Source organism: Anomalospiza imberbis, chromosome 30, assembly GCF_031753505.1.
Source record: "Anomalospiza imberbis isolate Cuckoo-Finch-1a 21T00152 chromosome 30, ASM3175350v1, whole genome shotgun sequence".
Lineage (NCBI taxonomy): Eukaryota > Metazoa > Chordata > Aves > Passeriformes > Viduidae > Anomalospiza > Anomalospiza imberbis.
The window spans coordinates 57,385-80,548 of record NC_089710.1 but is presented as its reverse complement, the minus strand read 5'-3'; positions in this window follow the sequence as shown (position 1 = coordinate 80,548).

Below are 23,164 nucleotides of genomic sequence, written 5' to 3'. Positions count from 1 at the left end.
ATGATGCCTCAGATCATCAGAGCAGAGATGCCACCTACAAGTGGGCATGAGACCGAGGGGTGGATTTAACCATGGACAGTATTTCTCAGGTTATCCATGACTGTGAGACGTGTGCTGAGATCAAGCAGGCCAAGTGGGTGAAGCCCCTGTGGTATGGTGGGCGGTGGTCCAAGTACAGGTATGGGGGGGCCTGGCAGATTGACTACATCACACTGCCCCAGGCACGCCAAGGCCAGCACTACGTGCTCACAATGGTAGAAGCCACCACGGGATGGTTGGAGACCTCCCCTGTGCCTCACACCACTGCCTGTAACACCATCCTGGGACTTGAAAAGCAGGGCCTTTGGAGGCATGGTACCCCTGATAGGATTGGGTCTGACAACGGGACTCATTTCAAGAGCAGCCTTATCAACACCTGGGCTAGGGAACATGGCATTGAGTGGGTGCGCCATATCCCCTACCATGCACCAGCTGCAGGCAAAGTGGAGAGGTACAATGGACTGTTAAAAACCACCTTGAAAGCATTGGGTGGGGGATCTTTCAAAAACTGGGAGCAGCATTTAGCAAAGGCCACCTGGTTAGTTAACACCCGAGGTTCCACCAGTGGAGCAGGTCCTGCCCAGTCTGAATCCCTGAATATAGCAGACGGAGATAAAGTCCCAGTGGCACATATCAGAGGTTTGTTAGGGAAGACAGTGTGGATCAATTCTGCCGCGAGTACAGACAAACCATTTGTGGGATTGTCTTTGCTCAGGGACCAGGTTGTACATGGTGAATAATGCAGAAATATGGAAGAACACGATGTGTACCTCAGGGAGATCTGATTGTGGGATGAGACTCATATGCAAATATCACTGTTTGCTGGATGTTACTGCCACTGTCTGTACATTAAACCACACCAACATGAGACAGAAGGAAATATTTAAGTGTCAAAGGTTTGAGCAAGAGTGATAGAAGGAAATGTGTAAGTGTCGAAGGTTTGAGCAAGTGAGATGGAAGGATGAGTAAGTGAAAGATGGAAGTTTTTATTTGATGAAGTTTTTACATGATGTTTGGTGTTTATGTTGACGATTTGGAGATATGGGGTGGAATGTCCTCGGGTGACGTTATGGTGCTTGCATCCCCAATCGTGTGTTCTGTTTATGCTTGATGTTATGTTCTGTGCCTTCAGGACTGACTCTGAAAGTGAAGGTTTGTTTTGTCTTGTTATCAGCCAGCTCACCTCCCCCATGGTCTGTGTCTAGGAGAGGCTAGGTTTCCTTGCTTGCTTGCTGGCTTGCTTGCTTTCACTTTGCCCTTGCTTTTGCTTTTGCTTATTAGTTAGTTGTTTTTTTGTATTGGGGAGTGTTTTGCTTGTTGAATAAACAGGTTTTTTTTCAACTTCTCCCAAAGGATATTCTTCCCAAACCAGGAAGGGGAGGGGCCGTGGGGGGGATTACTTTCTGGGGGCTCCTTCTGGAGGATTTATCCCAAATTTGCCCGAAACTAGGACACCTTGGCATGTCAAGGGCTGCTTCTCACCTGCCCTGAAGCACTGGGGCTCTGGGCTTTCCTTCCTATGGGAGAGAACTGTCCTTCTCCTCCAGGGACCCAGGGCCAAAACCAGGATTCCTTCTCCAAATTTCCTTATATGCAAAGATTGTTCCCCAGGAGAGACAGGTCTCGCTGCCTTGGCCACCCAGGGGCCACCTCTCATCTGCCTTTGAGACACTGGGACCATGTACTTTTCTTTCTTATGGGAAAAAAACATCCATCTCAACTAGGTACCCATGGCCAAAATTGGGCATCTGCCTCCAGAATTCCCTATATCCAAGGATAGCTCCCAGAAAAAAGCTGCCAGGGGAGACAAGTCTGGCTGGCCTTGGCTTCCTGAGGGCTGGCACTCATGTGCCTCTGAAACACTGGGGCTCTGGGCTTTCCTTGCTAATGAAAAGAACTCATCTTCCTGTCAGGGTGATCATGGCCAAATGTGAGATTCCACCTCCAAAATGCTCTGTGTCCAACGATAGACCCTAGACAGAAGGTGCCAGGAGAGACAGGTCTGGCTGGCTTGGCCTAAGGGTGGCCACCTTTCATCTTCTTCCAGAACACTTGGATTTTGTGCTTTTCTTTCCTATAGGAAAAAAACATCCATCCTGACCAGGCGCCCATGGCCAAAATTGGGATTCCAGCTCCAAAACTCCGTACATCCAAGGATCGCTCCCCAGTGAAAGCAGCCAGGACTTAAAAGTTTGGCTGCCCTTGGCCTCTTGGGAACTGCCTCTCACCTGCCTCAAAACACTGGGGCTCAATGCCTTCCTTCCTATGGAAAAGAGCCGTCCTTCTTCTCAAGGTGTCCATGGTCGAAATTGAGATTCCTCCTCCCAAATTTCATATATACAAGGATTCCTTCATGACAAAAGCTGCCAGGACAAACAGGTCTGGCTGGCTTGGCCTCCCAGGAGCCACCTCTCTCCTCTTCTGCCTTTGAAACACTTGGGCTCTGTGCTTTCCTTCCTGTGGAAAAGAACTGTCCTTCTTATCTATGCAGAAATGGCCAAAATTGGGGCTCCACCTCCCAAATTCCCTATATCCAAGGGTTGCTCCCAGGCAAAATCTGCCAGTACCATCCATTCTGGCTGGCTTTGGCCTCTGGTGGCTGCCCCTGCCACACTGGGGCTCGGTTCTTTCCTTCCCATGGAGATCACTGTGACACGGTGGGGACATCATGGAAGCAAGGGGATCATTGTGGCACCACTGGAGCCCATGGAACCAAGGGGCCATGGTGACACAGCGGGGCTTCATGGACCCAGAGACCATTATGACTCTGTGGGGCCTGATGGAACCATGGAGGCCATTAGGACCCTTCAGGGCCTCGTGTCACCAAGGGGGCATTGTGACACCTCAGGGCCTCATGGAAGCAAGGGACCATTGGGACACTGTGGGGCCCCATGGAACCGAGGGAACATGGAACAGGTCTGGCTGGCTTGGCCTCCCAGGGGCCACCTGACAGGTCTGGCTGATGTTGGAATGCCAAGAGCTGCCTCTCATCAGCTCCTGAAGCACTGGGGCTCCGTGCTTTCCTTGCTAAGGGAAAGAACTGTCCCTCTTTTCAAATGCCCATTGCCAAAATTGGTAAGCTCCCTTAAAATTTCCTCTATGCAAAGGTATCTCTCAGAAAAACCTGCCAGCTCTGGCTGGCCTTGGCCTCCAGTGGTCACCTCTCATCTGCCCCTGAAACAGAGGGGCTCTGCTCCTTCCTTCCTATGGATAAAAAACAGCCTTCTTGCCAAAGACCATGGCAAAAATTAGACTTTGGCCTCCCAAATTCCATATATCCGAGAATTGCGCCCAGACACACGTAGCCAGGACAGACAGGTCGGGCTGGCCCTATGCTCCGGTGATTTTCTTAGACAGTGAGCTGAATGTTTTCATTTGAAAACACCTTGGAGAGTGCCCAGAGATGTCCCAGGCTGGGATTTTGAGGCCTTGGGCACATGACCACTACATATGGACAAAGGAGCTGTGTGCTCTGTGCTGTTGTGGTGGTTTTGCATCATGGAAGTGATGTCCTGAGAGAAGCTGCTAGCAGTTTCCTCGGTGTCTGACAAAAGAGCAATCAGTAATTAGCTTTGAGAGCTGACAATCTGTTAAACCACTGAGGAAACTGCACACGCCTCTGTGAAGACACAAGTTAAAGATGGAGAAGCCTGGCTGGGTCTGTTTCCCTTCTGGCCAGCAAAGAGGTGACCAGGCCGGCCCAGCCCCCGTCTCAGCCAGGCCAGGCCGGGCGGCTCCTGCCGTGGGGCCGGGCCCCTTCCCAGGGAGCCGCCAGGCCCCATCGGCTGCCGGGCAGGGCAGGGGAGGCCGCGGGGCCGAGGCCGGGCCGGGCCGTGGCTGCGGTTGCTGACATCTGGCCGCTACCGAGCCCTGCCCCGCCGCCAGCCCGGGCCCAGCCAGGATCCGCCAGGCCCCAGGAGCAGCCCCGGGCCGGGCCGGCTCGGCCAAGGTTCTGCCGCCCTTGGGGTTCGCCCGCAACCAGCGGGCAGGGGAGGAGAAGCCATGGGCCCCGGCCGTGCTGCGGCTGTGCTCTGGCCTGGCTGCTGAGATCCTGGCCCTGCCCCAGCGCGGCCCAGCCTGACACAGCCCCAGCGCAGCCGCTGCAGAAACCTCCATGGTAAAACAGCTCCGGCCGCAAGTACCGAGCCCGGCCGGGGTCACGGAACCATCTGCAGGCCCCGGCTGAGATATTGACTCTTCCAGTGCTTCCATCCTCCCTCGAGTGAGAGAAAAGGACAAAGTGCAGGCACACACAGGAGCAACATGAAGACACCGAGGTCAGTGAAGAGGAAGTTGAGTCCCAGATGGGAGGGATGAGGAGATGCCTTGATCTTGGGGCTGAAATCCTCTGGTAACGCTATGGAGAAGGATGTAATTGATACATCTGACTCTCTTTTTCCCTATAACGCATTGAAAAGAACTGGGAGATGACTTGTTCAGCAAAGGTCTCCATGCTAATGTAAGGAAATGTTGAAGTAGCTGTGATCCCATGAGAAGTTTGAGAAATGAAAGAGAGCAGAGTGATGAGAACCTATGCTCCCAGGGAGAGAAGAAGAAGACCTCTTTTTCCAGAGATGAAGATGATTTCAGAAATAAATGAAGAGAACCTTTGCTCTTAAATAGCTCATCTGTAAACTAATACCCCATAAGTTGACATGGCCCATAAACACAGCTGTGGGAAAGGCTGTGAAAAAATGGGAGGGACTTCACCATTGCAGGCAGCTGCTATTTATGGAAATGAAAAGCCACAAGACAACTGTTTTCTTGTGGAGAAGTCTCCATAACATTTACAAGATGAACTTCTCTCCCTAAGTGAACTAAAGAAAGACTATTCTAGAGGTGGCAAACTGACTGAAAATTTTATGTTTTGTCTCTTTTCATTGTCAGGTTGTATGGAGAGAGGAAGTGTTCTGAAAATTTTGTTCTGATCCTTATTACTCTTTATTTCATTTACTATTAATAAACTTTTCTTTATACTCTTTTAAAGTTTTGAGCCCACTTTGCCTTTCTCCTAATCTTATCTCAGAGCAAGAAATTAATAAGTCTATTCTAGTGAGTGCCCTGGTAATTAGCCAACATTGAACCCACCACAGTAATTAACACATTGGCCGATGTGAAAAATGCATATTTTATGATTGGCTTTTCACAAATATTAAATTGAATACTATATGTATTATGTTATATTGATTAGAAGTGCTGTATTAACATTTTAATAGTATGGTACATGTAGTTTTGTAGTTAAAATAGAGCCTATGTATGTGGGGTTTTTTTTACTAGCTCAAGCAAGAGATGAGATAATGAAGAAACTCTTCACACAGGGATGACAATGATGGGGGCCCATAAAGAATTACGGCCTCCTTATCGGAAAAGACAAACATTCTTCCACCTTCTCTCCGTCTTTATGGAACCACCAGGATTAAGGGGAAGAAGTTGACAAAAACCAGAAAAGTTCTTAATTTGCAAGGAATTTATGCATCATGTATGAGATGTATGAATATGCAACAGGCTATTGCTTTTAAAGATTATTCCTTTGTTCACAAGGCATGCTTATCGGGCTTAAGTGCCCGAGAGCATCCGGACGTCCGTAATTCTTTGCTTTTTATTGTCTTGTAATTGTCCTAACTCTAAATTTTCATTACTCTAATTGTATTACTATTTTTATAACTATTTTATTATTATTAAACTTTTAAAATTTTAAAAACCAAGTGATTGGCGTTTATAACAGCCAGGATACGGTATATTCTCACATAACATAAGGATGTGGCCCTAAGCAATATCCATTATTTTATATGCCTATTACTATTCAATACCTTCTAATTTCTATGATTAATATCTTCTAGTTCTAACCCCATGTTTCATATCTGATCTCCTTCCTCTGCCTGCCGGTACCGGGTGATCGCCACGTGGCACCCCCCAAGGTCCCTGCAGGGCCATTTCCGGCTCAGCTTTGGGATCCTGCAAGACCCAAACATCCCCTGCCCTGCCAAACAACCCTGCCGGAGACCCCCCGATGGATTTGGGGCGAGCTCCCCCTCCCCGCTCCCCTGCGGTTCTGGGGGGGCGATGCCGGCGGAGCCGCAGGAGCCGCGGCCCGAGCGGGGGAACCGCGTGGGGTTGGGGCTGGGGCTGCTCCTCCTCCCGCTCCTCCGCTGTCCCTCCTCCCGCTCCTCTTCCTCCTGGTCCTTCTTTTCCTCCCGCTCCTCTTTTTCCCTTTCCTTTTCCCCCTCCTCTCTCCCTCTTCTCCCTCCCGCTCCTCCTCCGCTCCCAGCCCGGCTCGGGCGGTGCCGACACCCAAAAGCAGCCGCGCTCTGCCCTGGGGGGGTTCCAAAGCGGCCCCGCCCCGCCCGGCACTGGGAGCGCTACTGGGAGCACTGGGAACGATGGTGAGAGCACCGGGAAGGAGCTGGGAGCGCTCTCCCTCCCAGTACCGCCTTACTGGGAGCACTGGGAACGATGGTGAGAGCACCGGGAAGGAGCTGGGAGCGCTCTCCCTCCCAGTACCGCCTCACTGGGAGCACTGGGAGAGAACTGGGAGCAAACAGCGCCCGGACGCGGCTGCAGCCGGCGGGGGCGGGGCCAGGCAAAGGGGCGGGGCTATGCAAATAGGGCGGGAGCAGCGCGGGGTTTGCTCGGTCACGTGAGGGCCGGGGGGGCTGGAGCGATGGCGGCGGCGTCGGTGAGAGGGGACAGGGACCGGGAATGGGAACAGGGAATGGGAATGGGGACAGGGACCGGGAATGGGGACAGGGAATGGGAATGGGGACAGGGACCGGGAATGGGGACAGGGACCGGGAATGGGGACAGGGAATGGGAATGGGGACAGGGACCGGGAATGGGGACAGGGAATGGGAATGGGGACAGGGACCGGGAATGGGGACAGGGAATGGGAATGGGGACAGGGAATGGGAATGGGGACAGGGACCGGGAATGGGGACAGGGACCGGGAATGGGGACCGGGAATGGGGACAGAGGCTGGGAATGGGGACAGGGAATGGGAATGGGGACAGGGAATGGGGACAGAGGCGTCGGTGAGAGGGGACAGGGAATGGGAATGGGGACAGGGAATGGGAATGGGGACAGGGACCGGGAATGGGGACCGGGAATGGGGACAGAGGCTGGGAATGGGGACAGGGAATGGGAATGGGGACAGGGAATGGGAATGGGGACAGGGACCGGGAATGGGGACAGGGAATGGGAATGGGGACAGGGACCGGGAATGGGGACCGGGAATGGGGACAGAGGCTGGGAATGGGGACAGGGAATGGGAATGGGGACAGGGAATGGGGACAGAGGCGTCGGTGAGAGGGGACAGGGACCGGGAATGGGGACAGGGAATGGGAATGGGGACAGGGAACGGGAATGGGGACAGGGACCGGGAATGGGGATAGGGACCGGGAATGGGGATAGGGACCGGGAATGGGGACAGGGAATGGGAACGGGGACCGGGAATGGGAATTGGGACAGGGACGGGGAATGGGGACAGGAAATGAGAATGGGGACAGGGAGCAGGACTGGGGACGGGGACTGGGACTGGGGACAGGGAATGGGAATGGGGACAGGGACCGGGAATGGGGACAGGGAATGGGAATGGGGACAGGGACCGGGAATGGGACAGGGACTGGGAATGGGGACAGGGAATGGGAATGGGGACAGGGAATGGGAATGGGGACAGGGACCGGGAATGGGGACCGGGAATGGGGACAGAGGCTGGGAATGGGGACAGGGAATGGGAATGGGGACAGGGAATGGGGACAGAGGCGTCGGTGAGAGGGGACAGGGACCGGGAATGGGGATAGGAACCGGGAATGGGGACAGGGAATGGGAATGGGGACAGGGAACGGGAATGGGGACAGGGACCGGGAATGGGGACAGGGAATGGGAATGGGGACAGGGAATGGGAATGGGGACAGGGAATGGGAATGGGGACAGGGACCGGGAATGGGGACAGGGAATGGGAATGGGGACAGGGAACGGGAATGGGGACAGGGAGTGGGAATGGGGACAGGGAATGGGAATGGGGACAGGGACCGGGAATGGGGACAGGGACTGGGAATGGGGACACAAAGTGGGGACAGGGACAGGGAATAAGACCGGGAATGGGGACAGAGACCAGGAATAGGACTGGGAATGGGACTGGGAATGGGGACAGCAATCAGGACTGGGGACAGGGACTGGGAATGGGACCGGGAAGGGGGGCAGAGACCAGGAATAGGACTGGGAATGGGACCAGGAATGGGGACAGGACAGGGGGTCCTTGACCAGCTTCCCCAGAACCTCCACCAGGGTCTCCCAGTGCAACCGGAGCCGCTCAGCCTGGTGTCCCCAAAGCCCTGAGCAGCCCCCAGGGCCCTCCCAGGAACCCTCCGGTCCCTCAAACCCAGCATCCCCCACATTCCCTGCAAGACCCCCATGTCCCCATCCTTGTCTTAGCTCAACGTCTTTATTTTTACCTGCTTTTGAGGGTTTTGAAAGGGCAAAGAGAAATGAAAAGAAAAATCCAGGCCAAGGGGAGCCAGGAGGATGTGGAGCCCCCAGCCAGGTGTCTTCCCAACACGGATCAGCGGCACCACGGATCACCGGGGCTCTGCCCACCGGGGCTCACTGGGGATCATCCAGCACGGATCCTCCCGTGGGAGATGGAGCTGGAGCAGCGCACGGAGCTCTTCCCACACTGGGGGCACTCGCAGGGCTGCCCTTGGTGGTGCCTCTGTTGGTGTTGGGTCAAGGCTGGGCTGTGTGAGGAGCTCTTCCCACACCTGGAACACTCGTAGGGCCTGGGACATCACCAGGAGCGGGGCTGACATGTGCTCTGGTGCCTGGGACACCACCAGGAGCGGGGCTGGGATGTGTTCTGGTGCCTGGGACATCACCAGGAGCGGTGCTGGGATGCACTCTGGTGCCTGGGACATCACCAGGAGCGGGGCTGGGATGTGCTCTGGTGCCTGGGACATCACCAGGAGCGGGGCTGGGATGTGCTCTGGTGCCTGGGACATCACCAGGAGCGGGGCTGGGATGTGCTCTGGTGCCTGGGACATCACCAGGAGCGGGGCTGGGATGTGCTCTGGTGCCTGGGACATCACCAGGAGCGGGGCTGGGATGTGCTCTGGTGCCTGGGACATCACCAGGAGCAAGGCTGGGATGTGCTCTGGTGCCTGGGACATCACCAGGAGCGGGGCTGGCTGTGATGCTCTCCGGTGCCTGGGACATGACCAGGGGCAGTGCTGGCTGGGGTCTGTTTGGTGCCTGTGAAGTGCCAGGGGCAGTGTCCCAGCGGGGCAGCTCTCAGTGTCCCCAGCAGGTCACAGTGTCCAGTGCAGCCCGTGCCAGCGGTCACTGCGCACACGGGGCAGGCTGGGCTGGACGGGGGTCGGGGCAGAAACGCCGCCCCCGGGACTGGGCTCTCCCCCTGCCTCTGGGGCCCAGCCCCTGCTGGGAGCGCCTTGGGCAGGGCACGGGGCTGCTGCTGGGCCAGGGGGGACAGGCCTTGCCCCCTGCCAGCTGCCCGGGCCCCTCTGATGCCTGTCCCACGTCCCTGTGGCTCCTGTCCCCACCACTCCCCACCACCTTCACTCCCTCCATCAAAGCCCCACTCAACCTCTGCACCGTGACCTCTGGAAAGAAAGAAAGAATGAAGGAAAGGAAGTGTTGTCTCTTCACCCTGGCTGGATGCCAGGCACCCACCAAAGCTGCTCTCTCACTCCCCTCCAGAGATGGCCAGGAGAGAGAAAACAGAAGGAAGGCTTCATGGGTTGAGTTAAGGACTGAGGCAGATCACTCAGCAAATGCTATCATGGGCAAAACATTTTCGAAATTAGAGATATTAGTGGAATTTATTTCTATCCAGATCAGGGCAGGATAGTGAGAAGTACAATAAAGCTTTAAAAACCCCTTCTGCCCATCCCTCCCTCCTTCCCAGCTCTACCTCCTCCCCCAGTGGGTGCAGGGAGACAGGGAATGGGGGTTCTGGTCAGGTCATCACCTCTTGTTTCTCCTGCTGCTCGGGGAGAGGAGTCGTTCCCCTGCTGTGCTGGGGTCCCTCCCCGAGACACTTCTCCATGCACTTCTCCAAGGTGAGTTCATCTCAGGGACAGCAGTTCTTCACAAACTGCTGCAGCGTGGCTCGCTCTTCCATGGGCTCACAGGTCCTACCAGGACCCTGCTCCAGCGTGGGCTCCTCTCTCCAGGGGTTTGCAGGTCCCTGCCAGGTCCCTGCTCCAGCACAGGTTTCTCGTGGGGTCACAGCTCCGCTCAGGCATCCCCCTGCTCCGGCACGGGCTCCTCCAGGCGCTGCAGGTGCATCTCTGCTCTCCGTGCCCTCCATGGGCTGCAGGGGCCCAGCTGCCTCACCAGGGACTGCACCAGGGAATCTCAGGGCAATCAGCTCCAGCACCTGGAGCAGCTCCTGCCCCTTCTGCCCTGTCCTGGGGTGTGCAGAGCTGTTCCTCTCATATGTTCTCACCAGCTCTTCCCTGCTCACAGTTACATCTACACGATCACCCATTTTCTTTTTCTCAAATCTCTTATCCCTAAGGCGTTACCACCATTTCTAACTGGCCCAGCCTTGGCTGGTGGCTGGTCCCTCCTGGAGTGGGCTGGAATTGACTCTGTGGGACATGGAGGAGCAGGTGCTCTCACAGAAGGTGCTCCTAGAGCCCCTCCCTTACCAAAACCTGGCCATGCAAACCTCGTATAAGTATGGTAGGGTTTTTATTACCATTATTATTTCAGTTATCTCTATTTTTGCTATTAATGGTACAGTTGTTATTCCTAGTATTTTTAGTCTTTTTGACTCTATATTAATAGTGGCTGTAGTAGAAACAGGTTCTTCATTGCAAGTAGAAGTTAGAATTTTGTCAGCCTCCTGCCCTGCCCTGTTCTGTGTCATTGCTGCGTGTGAAGCCGCTGCTGCCAGGGCTCCCCATTTCCCTGGTTTGGGAAATTCCATGGCATTGCTCACATGTCAGAAAGAGAGGGCTCATTCCATTCAAATGGATTGCCTGAGCTCTTCTAGTCCCAGTGCTGGAAGCTTGTTTTCTAACATTGTTGTCTTTCCCAGCTTCTGTTAACATTTGTGATTTTATAACAAAATGCTCTCGGATGTGATTTTCCAAGATTCTCTAATCAGCTTTCAGTTTGCTCTTGGATTTCTTAATGGTGTGTCCGAACCGAAGGCAGCATTTTGGGTGGGAAGGCTTCAGTCGGAGCTGGGATTGCCTCAGCAGCAGCTGGTTTTGCACATGTCAGCAGAGCTAACAGAGATTCCGGGAGCTGAATATTCTGCCTCGTTCGGAACCCGCAGTGCCCGGCTCGGGGGAGCTGCGCTGGGAGCTGCAGGTTGTGCCGGGGCCGGGCAATGGCCGGAGCCCCCGGCAAGGGCCGGCGATGGACACCGACCCTTTGCTGGGCAGGGGCTCGGGGCCCTGCGGCGCCGGGCGGTCGGTGCCCGCTCACGGCGGGACTGCGGGAGCCGGGAGCAGCGAGAGAGCCCGGGCGGAACATCAGCACCGGGGCGGGCACGGCCTGGGAGGGGGCACAGCCCGGGGGTCCCGCGGAGCCTCCCTGCTCCAGAGCCGCAGCTGCGACAGCGGGGCCGCTGCCGGGATCTTTGGGGCAGGGAGAGCCGCAGGCGGGCGTTCCAAGTGCCTCCTTCGGGGCAGGATTTTGTCCCGGTGCGGGGGAATTCCCGCGGGCTGGGGCCGCTGCCGAGCGCCGCCGCCTTTCCCGGGAGCCCCCGGGCAGAGCTCTCTGCTCGGGCTGTGAAAAACACGCTCACTCTCCTGTGAAAATTTAAACATTTTAATACAGGACGATAGGAGACAAGGACCGTAGAGCAAAGGTTGTTACGGCCGGGTGCATCTTGGCACTGAACCAGGAGCACACTTATCTCCGGAGATTCCCATTAAATACCTTTTCCCTCCCATCAGCCTGTTGCATATTCATATACCCTTATGCATAGTAACCTTTTTTCCCAAACTAGTTTACATATTCCAAGAACTGTTTAGAGTGGCTCCCCCTCCTCGGTTCCACCCTTTTAGAGCATGTGTATTCCTTGGTTGTGGTTTTAGTCCTTTTTTATCATCATCTTCAGTTTTGGCCCCGGCCCTCACTGCCTTCAGACGGTGAGTGCTGATCGTTGGCAGATCCGTACAGGTGTCCTCATCCTGTGTTCATTGCCATCCAAGCAGGCACTTTAACACAAGCATACTTGTTAGAAACATTCCCGGTACGAAAAGTGATTTCAGCATTTAATGTAATAAAAAAAGAAAGGCCTAAAGCATGGAGGCCCGCGGGCTGAGCAGGAGCGCTCCCCTCAAGGATGCTGCAGCGCCGGCGCTGGGTCTTCTGAGCAGCGACGTCCCCGACGTTCCAGGTGGAGCAGCACAGGTTCCGTGGGTCAGAAGCCCCCTTTTTATCCTGATTTTTGTCCCTTTGGATCGGTTTCTTTTTGGATCCCTCATTTGCATGAAGGTTTAGGCGCTCGATTGGCCCGTGGCAGTTCAGTCCAGGCTGGCTCCTTTCCCTTGGGGGGCTGCACTTTACTTAGGTGTAATACGGTACGTGGAGTACCGTATTTCTTCTAACTACCCTTCAAACCCCTTTTACCATAACCAAACCAACAGTACACGCTCAACAGCGATCAACTATTTTACAATAGTTTCTAACCTAGTTTAACAATTCCCCCTCTAACGATCTGATCAGTCTTCTAGCCTGCATCAACCTTTTAAAGTCCAATTTCTAATTTTCTCAGTTTCTCATACTGTTCAAGCATATCTCTGGCATTCTGATCACTCTGTTCTTTTATTAGCGTTACTTTTTTGTCATTTTCCCCTTCTACGTTACCTTGCAGCATGAGGCTGCCTTGGCCAATGCTGGGTACTATCAGGACTAGACATGGAATTGCACATGGTAGAAATATTACACTTAGTAGTGAACGCACTACAAAGAAGACCAATTTCTTCCACCATTTACCATTCCAGGTGAACAAGTTGTCCCGCCAATCGGGGTCTCCAAAAAGGGGGTCCATTTTTGCGTTCCAGCATAGGTTAGTTTCCTAATATTTTGAGTAATGTTTTTAATTACATGACTGTGGTCATCGATCTCTAGGCAGCATTCTGAAATGTTAAAGTTCCCACAGATCCCTCCTTCCTCTGCGAGGAGGTAGTCCACTGCCAATCGAATTTGGTAAATTACTGATCATGTTTGTGGTTGCTGCTGGCTCAAGAGATCAATGGTCAGAGTTGTTTGATTGGACATTATTTCAAGTACTGCTTGTAAACGGATGATTCGATTGAGCATGTATGCTGGGCTTCTGTACCCCCAGGATCCACCTTGGGCCCAGGCAGCTGGCCCATAAGTATCGATAATCTTTTGTGGGGTCCAAATTTCATTGTTCCAATTTTGGGTTCTGCCAAGTAAACTCCTTTTCTTTCTGGCCAGATCATCATATACTGGGACTCCCAAGTTTGATTTCACATCCCTAAGCAGTAAGAAAAAGGATGGTTTCACTGCTCCAATTGTGCAACTCCCAGTCCACCCTCCTGGTAACTTCACATATGCCGTGTTACCACAGATCAAAAAAAAACTTTTAGGTGCATCCCAGAAATTAGAATCTTGATTTGCTGTATGTTTCCAATATTTGGATAGGGTTTCTATTGCCCAGAATGGGTTAATATAATCTCCTAAGCATTCAAACAGTTTTTCACTGTATGCACATCTACTTTCAGTTTTTTCTATTGACCAATATGAATGGGGGGTTTCTGGGATCCACCTGGTGTGTGTGTGTCATTTGCTGCTAGATATCTTTCACATGGTGTTTCTCCTGCTTCTATAGTATACATTTTCCCTTTTCTTGATAAACACTCTTCCCCCATTATTGTGGATTTTAGCTTCCACTCTCCTTTCCTTCTTTTGAGTACTACCATACTTTTTTTTTCATGTAATCCATTTAAAAATGTCTAGGGGACCCAAACTGATACCATCCTATGGACAAATTTTAAGTGTGTCCCCCACACACCCAACAATCAGTCAAATTAAATTCTTTTATAATCTTTTCCACCATATCGATAAAAAGATTCTTACCATTTATTTGTCCCTCCCTATCCCTTTGTTCTTTCAATTGCACTTCTTTCTCCTTGAATGTATCCTCTAAGTTGGTTTTACTTTCTTGTTCAAAACATACCCATCTTTCTTTCATGGGGCACTCTCCTGAGATCCTCTGACTTGGGTTTGCAATAGTTTTAGCCAGCCAATATATTTCATTATCCTCTTTACAGGTTGTTAACTGGGAGTGGTCGATACATTTGGGATTCATGTTGGTGTGCACTCTGATGAATGCACTTACTGTATCTCCTCTACACAAGGGATAGTAACACTTCTCACAAGTGTTTCCTCCACTTCCTCCGAAGTGGATGAGTAGCAGCATTGCTACCAGTGGGAGTCTGGTACGGGCTGGCCTCCTCACCTCTCGATCCACAGGGCTTTTCTCGGTGCCCTGAGAGTCTTTCCCAGAGGTAGTTCCTGATCCAGTCTTGCCTCCCACCTCTGGTTTTCCCTCCTTCTGGAGACATTCTGCCGTGACCCTTATCTCACCAACTCCCTTCCCTCAATTTGGTCCCAATGAGGGTTGCAAGGGGAGTGCTCTATGGAGCAGTACTGGAAACTGAGATGTTATTCTGATTGTCAATTCTTAGCTAAACAAAACTTAAATTTATCTTATAACTATAACAAACATTAGCAAACTTTAAGGATATACAGATAACAATGCAGAGGTTTCCTGTGGGGGGGTTGTGTTCAGGGTTGCACTTCTTTTGGTGCTTTCCTCAGGACCAGTTTCAAGTCTTTATCGTCTCTGCTGGCTATAGTCCATTCGCTTGCCTCAGCTGGGGGTTGTACTGGACCCCTCACTCGACTTGCATGAGTCCAGCCCCGCTCCTTTGTTCTCACTGTGGTGTTTGCTGCAAGCAGTGCCTGGAAGGGGCCTTCAAAGCGAGCAGTTAGTGGAGGGTTTTTCCATTATTTCATCAACACCCAGTCTCCTGGGTTAGTACCATGTATTTTACAGTCCAGTGGGGAAGTTTGGGGAAGGTAGCCCTTTTTCCTTAGTTCTTCCAGGGTTGTTGTTACTGTTTCTATATATTTTTGCATGGTCATCCCCCCCTCTTGATGTTCCCCAGTACTGTATGGGGTAAGCAGGAAAGGCAGCCCAAACAACATTTCACAAGGAGAGACCCCTAGATCTGTTCTGGGTCTCGTTCTTATTCGTCATAGGGCTAGTGGTAAACATTTGACCCAATTCCATTGGGTTTCTAAGACCAATTTTGTTAAAATATTCTTTAAGGTTTGATTTACCCTCTCGACCCTCCCAGAACTCTGAGGGTGCCAAGGGGTGTGTAACTCCCACTTCATTCCCAGGCCCCGAGGACTTGTTGCAGAACACTGGATGTAGAGTGGGGGCCACGGTCTGAATCAATAAAATTTACGAGCCTGTATCTCAGAATAATTTCTTCTAAGAGAACTTTTGTCACAGTTTGGGCTGTCTCCCTTCTCGTGGGGAATGCCTCAAACCAGTGGGTTAGATGGTAAATCTCCTCTGGGGAGAAGAGGATGTTCCTAATAGGATGCAGCTCTTCCCAGGTGTGTATATTGGGACCCAGGAACTGATCTGTTTGCTGTGCGGTGCCAGTTGGATCTTCTATTAAACCAACTAGCTCTTTCTTAAATATTCTTGCTTCAGAAGCTTTCAGGGGTGCATTTATAACACCTATTCCTCCTACCCCACACCTAGTGGAACTTCCCTCAGGGGAAGCAACCTGTCAGGATTTACCTCTGGTCTTACACCACTTTTTGATCTGGTATTACAGTAAGGGGCAGCATCTGAAGGCTTATTTGACTGGCTCACTAATTCTTTGTTATCACGTTGGGAGGGCTCAGTTGTTAGGTTGGAGGATATATCCAGAGGTTTTTTCTCAGGGAAAGGTGTTGTATTCTGACTTACAGGTGAAGCAAGTTGTATGTTAGTGGGGGTAGGAGGCAACGGGGAAAAAGCACCAAGGGGTGGATATATATGGGGGAGTGGGGTTGTTGGAGGGGGTAAAAATGGCATGGAGATTCCCTGAGGAGATAGAGAAGGGGCAGGGATCATTGGAGGGGGTAAAGGTAGGTTTTGAGAAGCAGGAGGCTGGGTGTTAAGTGGGGGGGTGGCTTGATAGTGTGAAAAAAAAACAATCACTTGGGGTTTTTTTAGTTTTAAAATTTTATTAGCAATAAAATAGTTATAAAAATAGCAATAAAATTAGAGTAATAAAAATTTGGACAATGAGGATTAGGACAATTACAAGACAATAAAAAGTAAAGAATTATGGATGTCCAGATGTTTTTGGGCACTAAGCTGCCAAAAACATGCCTTGTGAACAAAGGAATTACCTTTAACAGCAACAGCCTGTTGCATATTCATATATCTCATACATGATGCATAAATTCCTTGCAAATTAAGAATTTTTCTGGTTGTTGTCAACTTCTTCCCCTTAATCCTAGTGGTTCCATAAAGATGGAGAGAAGGTGGAAGAATGTTTGTCTTTTCTGATAAGGAGGCAGTAATTCTTTATGTGTCTTGTCGCTGTTACTTCTGTGCGAAGAGTTTCTTGATTATCTTATCCCTTTTCTTGAGCTAGTAAAAATATCTGACATCACAGAGTTTCTATTTTAACATTGTGTTATAACCTAGAACTACATTTAACACAATACTTAAGAGAATTAATACAGCATAACTTTCTATCATTGCACATATAATATTTGTTTTAATATTTGTGAAAAAAGCCAATCATAAAATATGCATTTTTCACACCTTGCCCTCACTGCCCTTTTGTCACACACACACACACACACACACACACACACACACAGACAGTTCTCGGTTCATTTCTGGTTTGATTGCCTGGATTTGTTTGGTTTTGTTGTTGCTTTGTTTCCTTGGTGTGCCTGAAGAGTCCAGTCAGGAGCAGAGTGACTCTTGCCAAGGAACTTTGCCGTGCTGTCACTTAATATTAAATCTGGTTTTTGCTGATCCCTTGCTGGGGATTTTTTCAGCGCTCTCAAGCCCTCGTTGGTAACAGGGTGAAGGAGCCCTGGCCCAGGCTCTGGCCCTGGGGGACACGGGGACGCTGCTGGGGGGTCCCTGTCCCCCTGTCCCATCCCCCATGGCCCCAGCCCCCGTCCTCGTGTCAGGCTCTGGGGTCGATCTCGTAGAACATCCTCTGGGGGAGGCTGCGGCGCCGGGGGCGGGGAGACCCGGGGGGACAGGGGACCCCGCTGTGCACGAGCAGCGTTGGACTTCTCTGGGGGAACTGGGAGGGGGGGCAGGGGTGGAGTGACCTCCCCAGTGACCTCACACAGCCCCTGTGATGTCACACAGCCCACTCTGAGATGTAACAGGCCACCTGTGATTTCATACTGTGCCCTGTGTTGCCACAGCCTGCTCTTTGAGGTTTCAGTTTGTTCTATCGGCCCTGTGATGTCATAGCCAGCTCTATGATGTCACAGCCACCTTTGTGATGTTATGCAGCCTCGCTGTGATGTCGCAGCCTGCTCTGTGGTTTCGCAGTCAGCTCTGTGATGGCACAACCCACTCTGTATTGTCTCAGCCTTCTCTGTGACATCACACAGCTGCTCTGTGATGTCACAGAGTCCTTTTCTATGATGGCAGAGTCTTCTCTGTGGCCTCGCAGCCCATTCTGTGATGTCATACTGCCAGCCTGTAATGTCACAGCCGAATTTGTGACATCACAACCTACTCTGTGATGTCACAGCCTGCTCTGTGATGTCACAGCCTGCTCTGTGATGGCAGAACTCACTTAACATGTCACACAGCACCTCTGTGGGCTCACAGACCCACCCTGTGATGTCACAACACCTTCAGTGATGGAACACAGCCACCCTATAATGTCACAGCACACTCTTTGGCCTCACAGCTTGCTCTGCTCTGTGATGTCATACAGGCATCCTGTGATGTCACAGCCTGCTCTGTGATGTCACATAATAAACCAGGGATGTCACAGCCAACTATAGGATGTCACAACCTGGTCTGTGATGTTACACAATCACAGAATTGCTGGGTTGGAAGAGACCTTCAAGATCATCAAGTCCAACCCATGCCCTAACACCACCTCAGCTAAACCATGGCACTGAGTGACACATCCAGTCTTTTTTTAAACACATCCCATGATGGTGACTCCACCACCTCCCTGGACAGACAGTTCCAGTACTTTATCACCCTTTCCATTAAATCTTTCTTCTTAATATCCAACCTAAATTTCCCTTGGTGCAGCTTAAGACACTGTCCTCTGGTTCTGTCAGTTGCTGTGAGGAGAAAGAGACCGACCCCCACCTGACTGCAACCACCTTTCAGGGAGTGTGGAGAGTGATAAGGTCACCTCTGAGTGTTCTCCAGGATAAACAACCCCAGCTCCCTCAGTCAATCCTCACAGGTCTTGTGTTCCAGACCCCTCATCAGCCTTGTTGCCCATCTCAGTATGAACTGTTCCATGACCTTACCGGGTACTGAGCTCAGGCTGACTGGCCTGTAATTACCAGGATCATCCTTCCCACCATTGCTGTGAATGGGTGTCACATTGGGCAGCTTCCAGTCATCTGGAACCTCACCAGTGAGCCAGGACTGCTGGTAAATGATGGAGAGCAGCTTCACAAGCTCATCTGCCAGCTCCCTCATCACCCTGGGGTGGATCCCATCTGGTCCCATGGATTTATGAACATCCAAGCATCCCAGCAGGTCTCTGACTGCCTCCTCCTGGATAACAGTGGTCCACTCTGCTCCCTGGCACCATCAACCGGCCCAGGAGGACAGTTGTCCTGAAGGCAAATCATCTTCTCATTAAAAACTGAGGCAAAAAATGGCGTTAAGCACCTCTGCCTTCTCCTCGTCTGCAGTTTCTAAATTCCCTTCCACATCTAATAAAGAACAAATGTTGGTCTTACCCTTCCTTTTACTGCTAATATATTTGTAAAAACATTTTTTATTATCCTTTACAGAAGCTGCCATTTTAAGTTCAAACTGAGCTTTGGCTTCCCTAATTTCTTTCCTACATGCCCTAGCAAGCCCCTTAAATACTTACTGAGAAACCTGGCCCTCCTTCCAAATATGATACATCCATTTTTTTATTCCTATCTTCCACCAAAACCTCCTTGCCCATGCAGGCTGGGCGTTTGCCTTGTCAACTCGTCTTTTGGCACACAGGAACAGTCTGTTCCTATGCCCTCGAGATCTCTGAAGCACACCAACCATTCCTGAACTCCTTTGTTTTTAAGGGCTGCTTCCCAAGGAACTCTCTGAATAAGTCTCCTAAGTAGGCCAAAGTCTGCCCTCCGAAGTCCCATGTAAAAGTCTCATTAGTGTTCCTCGTGACTTCACCAAATATTGAGAATTCGATAATTTCATGATCACTGTGCCCCAAGTGACCTCCACCCACCACATCTCCGACCAGCCCATCTCTATTTACAAACAACAGATCTAACATAGTCCCTCTCCTGGTGGGCTCACTCACCAGCTGCGACAAAAAATTGTCCTCCACAAACTCTAAAAAGTTTCCTGGACTTCCTCTTTTCAGCTGTATTGAGTTCCCAGCAGATGTCCAGCAGGTTGAAGTCGCCTACAAGAACAAGGGCTGATGATCCAGAAACATTCTCTAGCTGCTTATAGAGTGAGTTGTCCACCTCTTTTTCCCAGCTGGGTGGACGATAACAGACTCCCAGTAGGATGTCAGCCTTGTTGGCCTTCCCCCTAAGTCTCACCCATAGACATTTGACTCATCATCATTAGTTTCAACATCCGTAGCATCAAAAGCCTCCCTAATGTAAAGGGCCACCCCTCCACCTCTTCTCCCTTTCCTGTCTGTCCTGAAGAGCTTGCAGCCATCCAGTGCAGCGCTCCAGCCATGTGAGTCGTCCCACCCTGTTTCTGTGATGGCAATTACATCACAGCTCTGCTGCTGCACCATGGCCTCCAGCTCTTCTTGTTTGTTACCCATGCTGTGTGCATTGGTGTACATGCACCTCAGCTGGGCTGCTGATTTCACCCCTAGCTCAGGCTTACCACCCACGAGCCTGCTTCCAGACAAACCCACTGCATCCCCTTCCCCTTCAGACCTAGTTTAAAGCCCTCTCAACAAGTTCTGCCAGTTCATGAGCTAAAATTCTTCTGCCCTTCACAGAAAGATGGAGCCCGCCTGGTCCAAGCAGGCCAGGTGCTGTAAAAGTTGCCCCATGATTAAAGAATCCCAAATTTGGCCAATAACATGAACCCTTGAGCCACTCGTTGATAATGTGAGCTCTCCTATTCCTTTCACCATTTTTCTCAGACTCCAGAGGGACTGAGGAAAAGACTGTCTGTGCCCCAGTCCTATTAACCACCTGACCCAGTGCCCTAAAGTCCCTTTTAATTGCCCTGACACTCCTCTTCTCAATCTCATCACTGCCAGCCTGGGGTATCAGCAGTGGGCAATAATCAGAGGGCTGAATCAGCCCAGGCAGTGTGTCAGTGATATCCCATACCCGGGCCCCAGGGAGGCAGCAGACCTCTCTGTGGGGTGGGTCTGGTCGACATCTGAGGCCCTCTGTTCCCCTCAGGAGGGAGTCACCCACCACGATTACCCTTCTTTCCTTTTTGATGTTAGAGGTGCTGATCTGTCTCACAGATGAATCACAATTGGGAGGTTCACTGGGCTGATAATTTTCTTCTAAACCATCTGGCTGACTCTCCAGATCCAGGGGATCATACCTAATCTGAAGTGGCACCTGGCTTGGGAGAGGGGGTTGGGAGGGATTTTTATTATTACCTCCTCGAGTAGGTACCCACTCCCACTCCCCTTCATCAGCCAGGTGTCCTTCTATAGCCTGACAGTGGGAGGTGTGCGAGACAGCGGGAACCAAGGAGAGCATTGCTGCACTGCCAGACCTCATGGAACCAAGGATCCATTGTGACACTGCAGGGCCCTGGGGCACCACGGTGCCATTGTGACACTGCAGGGCCCAAGGATCCAAGGGACTTTGTGACACCAGAGGGACATTGTGACACTGGGAGGCCTCATGGAATCATGGAGAGCATTGGGACACTCTGGGGCCTCATGGAACCGTGGTGACACCAAGTTGTCTGGGGGTGTTGATCTGCTGGAGGGCAGGAGGGCTCTGCACAGGGCCCTGGACAGGCTGGATCCAGGAACCAAATCCAACAAGGTGAGGTTGAACAAGTCCAAGTGCCGGGTCCTGCACTTTGTCCACAACAACCCCTGCAGAGCTACAGGCTGGGGACAGAGTGGCTGGACAGCAGCCAGGCAGAAAGGGACCTGCAGGGACTGATGGACAGCAGGCTGGACATGAGCCAGCAGTGTGCCCAGGTGGCCAAGAAGGCCAATGGCTCCTGGCCTGGATCAGGAATGGTGTGGCCATCAGGAGCAGGGCAGTGATTCTTCCCCTGTGCTCAGCACTGGTTGGGCAGCACCTCGAGTGCTGTGTCCAGTTCTGGGCCCTCCAATTTAGGGAGGACCTGGAGGGGCTGGAGCATGTCCAGAGAAGGGCAACAAAGCTGGTGAAGGGTCAGGAGCACAAGTCTTGTGAGGAGCGGCTGAGGGAGCTGGGGTTGTTGATCCTGGAGAAGAGGAGGCTCAGGGGAGACAAGGCAGTGTCAGGGCACAGGTTGGACTTGATGATCTCCAAGGTCTTTTCCAGCCTTGCTGATTCTGGGATTCTCTGAAACCACCCTTGGAGCAGTTGCAGGAGGAGCCCTGGGCCTCCTCTTCAGAAGCTCCAGCAGCCCAGGTCCCTCAGCTTCTCCTCACAGCCTCAAAGCCCATCCTGTCAGTCCTGCAGAGCCTCTGCAGCCCCTCCTCACTGCCCAGAACAGGCAGCCCCACAGCCAGACACAGCAGCCCAGATGTGCCCCCCTGGCCTGGGGTGCCTCTGGCAAGGGAGCAGCACGAGGCACTGCAGGAGCCTGCAGACAATTCCTGCAGCACTTGTGGGATGATCCTGCTCCCCAAGGGACGATCCCATGGTGCCAAGTCAAGAACTGGGATGGGGAGTGGGGCCAGAGAGGAAAGGGCAAACAGGGATGGGCTGTTGGCAGGGGAGGGAAGAGGGGTGAGGAAGAGGAGTAAATTTGTAGGAGGAAGAGTAAAGAAAGCAAAGGTGAAGCCAAGGAAATGCTCAGGGCAGTCTGGGGGTGGCTGCCAGGCAGCCCTGGCTCTGAGCAACAGCATCTGCAGTGGGACAGGAAACTCCCAGCTGATGGGAACAAACTTTGTGGCTGGCTGCAGAGGCCAGGACAAAGCTGAGTGGTTTCCCTGGCGTCCCCCAGCCCTTCCTGGCCCCAGGGGCTGATGGCATTTGTGCTCCCTCAGGTTCATGTCCCCACAGCAGCAGCATGGGGGTGCTCCCGCCTGCTGTGTGCAATGCAAACAGGGGCTCCTGAGCCAGCGCTGCCGTGGCTGTGCCTGCAAGGATGCGGCACCTGTGTGAGCTGGGGGAGAGGCCAGGGCTGCAGAGGGGGGATGTTGTTGGCAGCTCCATGAGGACGCTCTGGGACGCTGCCCTGGGCTGTCCAGCGCACTGGGGATGGATCAGCCCCTGCTCTGCTGCTCCTTCCCGTCTCCCCCAGGGCCCTTGCAGAGCACCAGCCATGCTGTTTGCCCCCAGCCTGCCCACGGCCAGCCTGGGGCTGCTCACGGGGGTTTTCTGTGCTGAGCCTTGGCCTGGCCGTGTTCTTGAGAGAGCCTGGGCAAGGAGCCTGGAGCCCCCAGGCCCTGGCCTGAGGCGTCAGCGCTGCCCCAGCAGTGCCCATGGGCTGTCCCTGCTGCAGCCCCGGCACTGCCACCCCCAGGACTGTGCCCGGCCCCGAGAGCACTCAGGCCCTGCAGCAACACCAGGGCCACCAGGGCAGTGGGGCAGGGCCACGGGAGCAGCACTGGCAACACCAAGTGCTGCTGCTGCTGGGCACAGCTGCTGTGCCAGCACTGATCTGCCCCCAGCTCTGCACACAGACATTGCTGCTGCAGCTCCAGAGAAGGCAACAAAAGGGCATATCTGCAGAAAACTCGGCTGGGAGATCCTTGACTTCCTT